The following is a 6,541-nucleotide window of genomic DNA, read 5'->3' on the forward strand; positions in this document are numbered from 1 at the left end:
AAGAACAAAGCACCTGGAATTGATGGAATAAAACTTGAAAGCTTTCAAGGAAGTGAGGCGGTACAGGAGGCACTCACTCATCTCTGCCAAGAAATTTGAAAGACAACTATCAGGCTGACTGATTGGAAGAGATTCATATCTCTGCCCATTCCAGAGAGAAGTGACCCAATGGAATGCAGAAATCATTGGGCAATCTCTTTGATATCTCAAACAAGTAAAGTTTTGCTAAAGGTAATACAGAAATGGCTTCAATCATACATTCACAGAGAACTTCCAGTGGTTCAAGCTGGATTCAGAATGGGAGATATCATTGCTGATGTCCAATGGATCTTGGCTGAAAGCAGAGAATATCAGAAAGATGTTCACCTATGCTTTATTGACTACACAAAGGCTTTCAATTGTGTGGATCATGACAATCTATGGACAACATTGCGAAGTATGAGTATTCCAGTACTCATGAAAAGTCTGTACATGGACCAAGAAGCAGTTGTTCGAACAGAGCATGGGAATACTGAATGTTTTAAAATTGGGAAAGTTGGGCGACAAGGTTGTGTTCTTTCACCATACTTATTCAACCTGTATGTTGAGCAAATAATCCGAGAAGCTGGGTTCTATGAAGAAAAGCATGGCATCAGGATTGGAGGAAGACTCACTAACAACCTGTGATATGCAGATGATACAACCTTGCTTGCTGAAAGTGAAGAAGGCTTAAAACATTTATTGATGAAGATCAAAGAGCACAGCCTTTGGTACGGATTACATCTCAATGTCAAGAAAACAAAAATCCTCACCACTGGACCAATAAACAACATTCTTATTAATGGAGAAATGATTGAAGTTGTCAAGGACTTCATTCTTCTTGGATCAACTATCAACACTCACGGAAGCTGCAGTAAAGAGATCAGACAACGTATTGAATTAGCAAATCTGCTGCACAGAAACTTTTTTTTTAAGTGTTGAAGAGCAAATATATTAGCTTGAGGACTAAGGTGCGCCTGACCCAAGCCATGGTATTTTCAATAACCTCATATGGATGCAAAACTGGACAGTGAATAAGGAATATCATAGAATAATTGAGGCCTTTGAATTATGGTGTTGCAGGGGAATATTAAAAGTGTCATTGACTGCCAAAAAACCAATAGATCTGTTTTGGAAGGAGTACAGCCAGAGCTCTACTTAGAGGCCAAGATGGCCAAGCTTTGTCTCTCATACTTTGGACATATTGTCAGGAGGAACTGTCTCTAGAGAAGGATATCATGCTTGGTAAGATGGAGGGTCAGAGAAAAAGAGGAAGACCCCCAATGAGATGGATTGGCCAGGTGGCAACATTGATGGACTCAAGTGTGGCATCAGTAGTGAGGTTAGCCCAGGATCGTACATTGTTTCTTTCTTCTGTGCGTAGGGTCGCTATGAGTCGATTCCAAGCAAATGGTACCTAACAACAACAATAGTGATGGACATTAAGGTTGATTTTAATTATTTACTATTGTGAATAGTTTGTGATGAACATGAATGTGCATGAATCTATTCATGCTGTAGCTCTTATTTATCTAGGATATATATCAATTAGTGTAATTGCTGGGTCATATGGTACTTCTATTTTCAACTCTGGAAGGAAATGCCATGTGATTTACCACAATTTGTACCATTTTATAGTCACACTAGCAGTGTTATAGGGCTCTAGTCTCTCCACTCTCTGGCCTGAGTTTGTTTTTGTTGTCTTTAACTTTTCTATTAATGATGTGGGGAAATTATATCTCATTGTTTCTTTGATTTGCATCTCCTTCATGTTTAATACCGTAATTCTTCTGTCAGTTGTCATACTATAGAGGCTTTCAAGTTGCTGTGTTGCTAGAAGCAATGCTACAATTATTTTCACGTACCAGCAGGATCACCCATACTGGGTAAATTTCAGTAAAGCTTCTAGACTAAGACAGACCAGAAGAAGGAAGAGACAGTCCACTTCTGAAGGATTTTCCACTAAAAACCTTATTAAAATCAGTGCAACATTGTCGGATATAATGCTAGAAGATGAGCCTAATTGAAGTGTTTCAACAAACTGATGCAGCACTGGAAACACTCGGTGCCCATTTCAAAGAAAGGCAACTGAACTGAATATGGAAATCATTGAACAATATTATTAAAATCACATGCAAATGGAATTTTGCTGAAGATAATTCAAAACTATTGCAGCAGTATATCCACATGCAACTTCTGGAAATTCAAGCCAGATTCACAAGAAGATATGGAAGTGGAAATAACATTGTTGCCATCAGATGGATCATGCCTGAAAGAAGACAATATCAAAAACTTGCTTGCTTGTGTTTTATTGACTATGCAAAGGCATTGGACTGTGTGGTTCATAAAAATAAAGCAAAACACACAAAAAATATGAATATCGCTAGGAAGAAATGGAATTCCAGATCACTTAATGGTGCTCATGCAGAACCTCCACATATATCAAGAGACAATCTTTAGAGTAAAATGCAGAGATATGGAATGATTTAAAATCAGGTAAGGTGTGACCCAGGGTTGTAACTTTGCACCACAATTATTAATATCTTTGCTTAGCAAGTAATCCAAGGAGATGGACTATATGAAGAAGAACATGACATGAGGATTGGAGGAATGTGCATTAACAACTCAAGGTATGCAGATGACACAACCTTCCTTTCTGAAACTGAAAAAGACTTGAATCACTTACTGATGAAGACCAGAGAATAGAGCCTTCTGTATGGATTACAACTCAATGTAAAGAAACCACAAATCATCAAGCCTGGACAAATAAATAACGTCATGATAAAATGATAAATGATTGAAGTTGTCAAGGATTTAATTTTATTTGGATACAAAATCAACGCTTTTGGAAGCAGCAGTCAGGAAATCACATGATGTATTGCTTACCAGAAATCTACTGTAAAAGATCTCTTTAAATTGTTCAAAAAACAAAGATGTCACTTGAGGACTAAAGTGTGCCTGAGCCATGCCACAGAGTTTACAATCAACACATATATATGTGAAAGCTGGACAATAAATAAGGAAGACTTGAGAAGAATTAATGCATTTGAATTATGACGATAGCAAAAAAAGAAAAATGAGACTAACATGGACTGCTAGAAGAATAAACAAATTCGTCTTTAAAGAAGTATAGCCAAGGATTTATGGCTAGACTTCCTCCCATGTACTTTGGAAATCATATTATAAGGCGTCAAACCCTGAAAAATAACATCATTCTGGGTAAATCAGAGGGTTAGACAAAAATAGACTCTTAGTAAGATAGATTGAAACAGTGGCTACCACAATGGGTTCACACATAACAATTGTCAGGATGGCATAGGACTGGTAGCATTTGTTTCTTTGTACACAGGGAGGCTATGAGTCAAAACAGATTAGATGGCATTTAATGACAACAACAGCAATTACTGATGATAACAAGAATTTCTTCATGTGCTTGTTGCCCAACTAACGCTATTTTTGGTGACCAGTCTGTTCACGTCCTCTGCCAATTTTTAAATATGATTGTTACTGAGGTGTTGATGATTCCTAAATTTTACACTAGTTCCTTATCTTATATTCTGTTGCCAATTTTTTGCCCCTCAATATGTAGGTAATTTTTATAATACTTTGATGGAGACATATGATACACATAAATGTTTAGTTTTTAGTAGGCGTCAGTCATCTAGTTTGTCTTCTGGTTTTTGTGTTTTTAGTGATGTTTGATAGCATATCAGGGAATAGTTTTCCCCTAGTTTTCTATGATAATCTTTTTAGTTTTAGATTTTACATTTATGAGTTTGATCCATTTTGAATTAGTTTCTGTATATGGTGAGAGAGATAGATCCTGTTTTATGTTTTCTACAAGTGGATATCCAATTTTGCTTGCACCATTTATTAAAGATATTGTCTCTTTTCTACTTAATGGGTTTTGGTCATTTGTCAAAAGTCAGCTGTTTCCAGGTGGGTAGAATAAATTCTGTGTTCTCAGTACTGCGTCTTTGGTCTATGTGTCTGTCATTATACAAATATCAGGCTGTTTTGAATACCATGGCTCCGAAGTATTCTTTCAGAGTCCTAGTGTGGTGCTGTGGGATAATCTACTGGGCTGCAAGGTTGATTTAACTTCAAGTTTGGTAGTTCAAATTCACCAGCCACTCCTCAGAAACCCTATACAGGGTTGCTATGAGTTGGAATCAACTAGATAGCACTTAACAACAAAAACAAAGTGTATTTTGAGATTTAGGAGCATTTGTTCTTCTACTTTAATAGTACTTTGCTTATCTAGGGTCTCTTTTCTTTCTATATAGAGTTGATGATCAGTTTTTCATTTCTTTAAAGAAAGATGATGGAATCTGGATTTGGCTCAGTGATGAGCGTTGTCACCAATCAGAGAGTGTATTGAGTCTTAGTCTTGGAAGGGGGTTTGCACTGAGGAGACCCAACCAATTGCCTTGATGTTTCCTGGGCAAGCAACCTGTGTCGGGAGGCAGCCCCGACACTCTTATTTGGGGGTCCTTAGAAAGATATATGGCGTGGGCAAAGAAATGAAGCTCAGAAAATCAATGGATCTCGATGAATGGTGAGTCTTCTCCTCTCACATTTTATTTCTCCTCTTACATTTATTTCAGATTCTCAAACAGCTTTTATACTACTCTATACCATCAATCTATTAATCATTCTTTTCAAAGTAGTGGGCTAAATCATACATATTAATCATTTCAATATAGAACATCAACAGCATCAAAATATTCCTTGTTTCCCTTTACGTAGTTAGACAGTATTTAATTTTTGTAAGCAAACCTCATAGTTCTTTTTGTGTGTGTGTGTGTGTTACTTACAAAAATCCAGGTTTTTATTGAGTTCTTTAAATCACTACCGCATGTTTTTCTTCTTACTGGAAAAGTTATTAATCACCCATTTATAATTTGACCCAAATGAGAAAAAAAAAAAAAAAAGCCATTTTATAAATGTGTCGCAGAAATGGTGGCAGAGCCCTACTTTTTGTAGAGTACTTCACGCTGAATAAAGTCATGAGTTTTCCAGTACAAATCTCCATTGAGTTTTTCGGATCATTGTTTATAAAACAAGCCCATCCCTGTGGTGGGAAGCGGGTCAGAGAGAGAGATGGGTTTTCAGCTTCTCCATGATCTCGCTCATCTTGTCGGCTGGAATCAGCATCACCGTGCGCAGTGGCTTCATAGGGACGTCCTCAAAAGACCACCTGCCCCCCAGGCACGTGTCACTCTCCTCCTGCACCGAGTAGCTGAACTTCAGGAGTGCTTTCTCGTAGAAGAACTCCTCCTCTGCATTTGCAAATATCAACTCCTCTGTCTTTTGGTTGCTCCGTTGGTCTCGCGTGTTGGTTTTTCCCGTTTCCACAAATGTCTTACTTATCAGAAGGTAGAAGTGACACTTCCCACAAGGCTTATTGGTTCTGTGTGCCTCCGCCAGATCTTTCCGCAGCTGCTCGTGCAGGGGCAGGGCGATCTGAGGCGGGACGCTGATGAACCTCTCGCTCATGAGGAGGAGGCCCACGGGTCGGGTGGGATCCTCGAGCAGCTTCTCCAGCTGTTCCAGCATGTGCCCCTCAGCGCTCATCTCACAGCAGCTAAGCACTAGCTCCTTAATCTGCTCAGCACACCAGTTCCCCTTCACCTCTGTTATATTTAAAAGGCTTATGAAACCAAAGATCTCGTCTTCATCCACATCCACCTCATCACCGCTGTCTTCTGACACAGTTGCTTGCTTGATCACACTCCCGATGTGACTCTGCTGTGTTATGATGTCGATGAGCTCGGCCGTATTCACTGGAGCCTTGAGGAAAAGCTGCAGCAGTAATTTCTTAATTCCATCATAATCGTTAGCGGAGATGGAATGCGCTTCAAATTCAACATTCACTTCCTCGTCAAAGACCTCATCGTCTTCCTCGTCACTCTCTGCCTCTTCGTCCTCGACTTCCTCTTCCTCTTCTTCCTCGTCGCGGGAGCTGGGGGCCTGGAGGCTGCGGAACCCCGCTCCCTACAGCTTGCCTCTTGGATTTAGAAGCCATGTTACCGGAACATGCACCAAACCTCATTGTTCTTAAAATGTCAGGTTAACCTTAAAACATAATTCTAAATCTTAACTCCTATTTCTACCTTCACCTATTATTTTCTATAGATTCATTAATCACAACATGTACCTAGACATTATTTGCTATGGTAACTGACAACACAGTTGTTTCTTATGATTGATTAAACAAGAAAAAACAAGAAGCATAAAGTTTTGTAGTTAAGAAGAAACAGAACAACTTCCTTAACAACTTCTTTATACAAAATATCTAGTTAAATTTCTGCTTATGATCTAATACTATTCCCTTAGCCCTAATTGCATTTTTCGCTAATTTTCTAGAGCTCTTGATGTCTCTAACCAAAGCTACACAGAATGTTGAATGTAATCTTAAATTTGAACTGGCAAAAACTTTAGCTGTTTTTTTCCTAGTGGCAAAATTTATTGTTAGTGTGAAAAGCATTCTTTAGGACTACGCATGATTGAATATGGTGTG

The 6,541-nt window shown here is 38.6% G+C and overlaps 1 pseudogene; it reads right to left on the reverse strand.

The window, feature by feature from the left end:
- Positions 1-5,109: 5,109 nt before the first annotated feature.
- On the reverse strand, positions 5,110-6,046 carry LOC102835148 (annotated as a pseudogene).
- Between the last annotated feature and the right edge of the window lie 495 nt (positions 6,047-6,541).

The sequence above is a fragment of the Chrysochloris asiatica genome, unplaced genomic scaffold, assembly GCF_000296735.1.
Source record: "Chrysochloris asiatica unplaced genomic scaffold, ChrAsi1.0 scaffold00244, whole genome shotgun sequence".
Classification (NCBI taxonomy): domain Eukaryota; kingdom Metazoa; phylum Chordata; class Mammalia; order Afrosoricida; family Chrysochloridae; genus Chrysochloris; species Chrysochloris asiatica.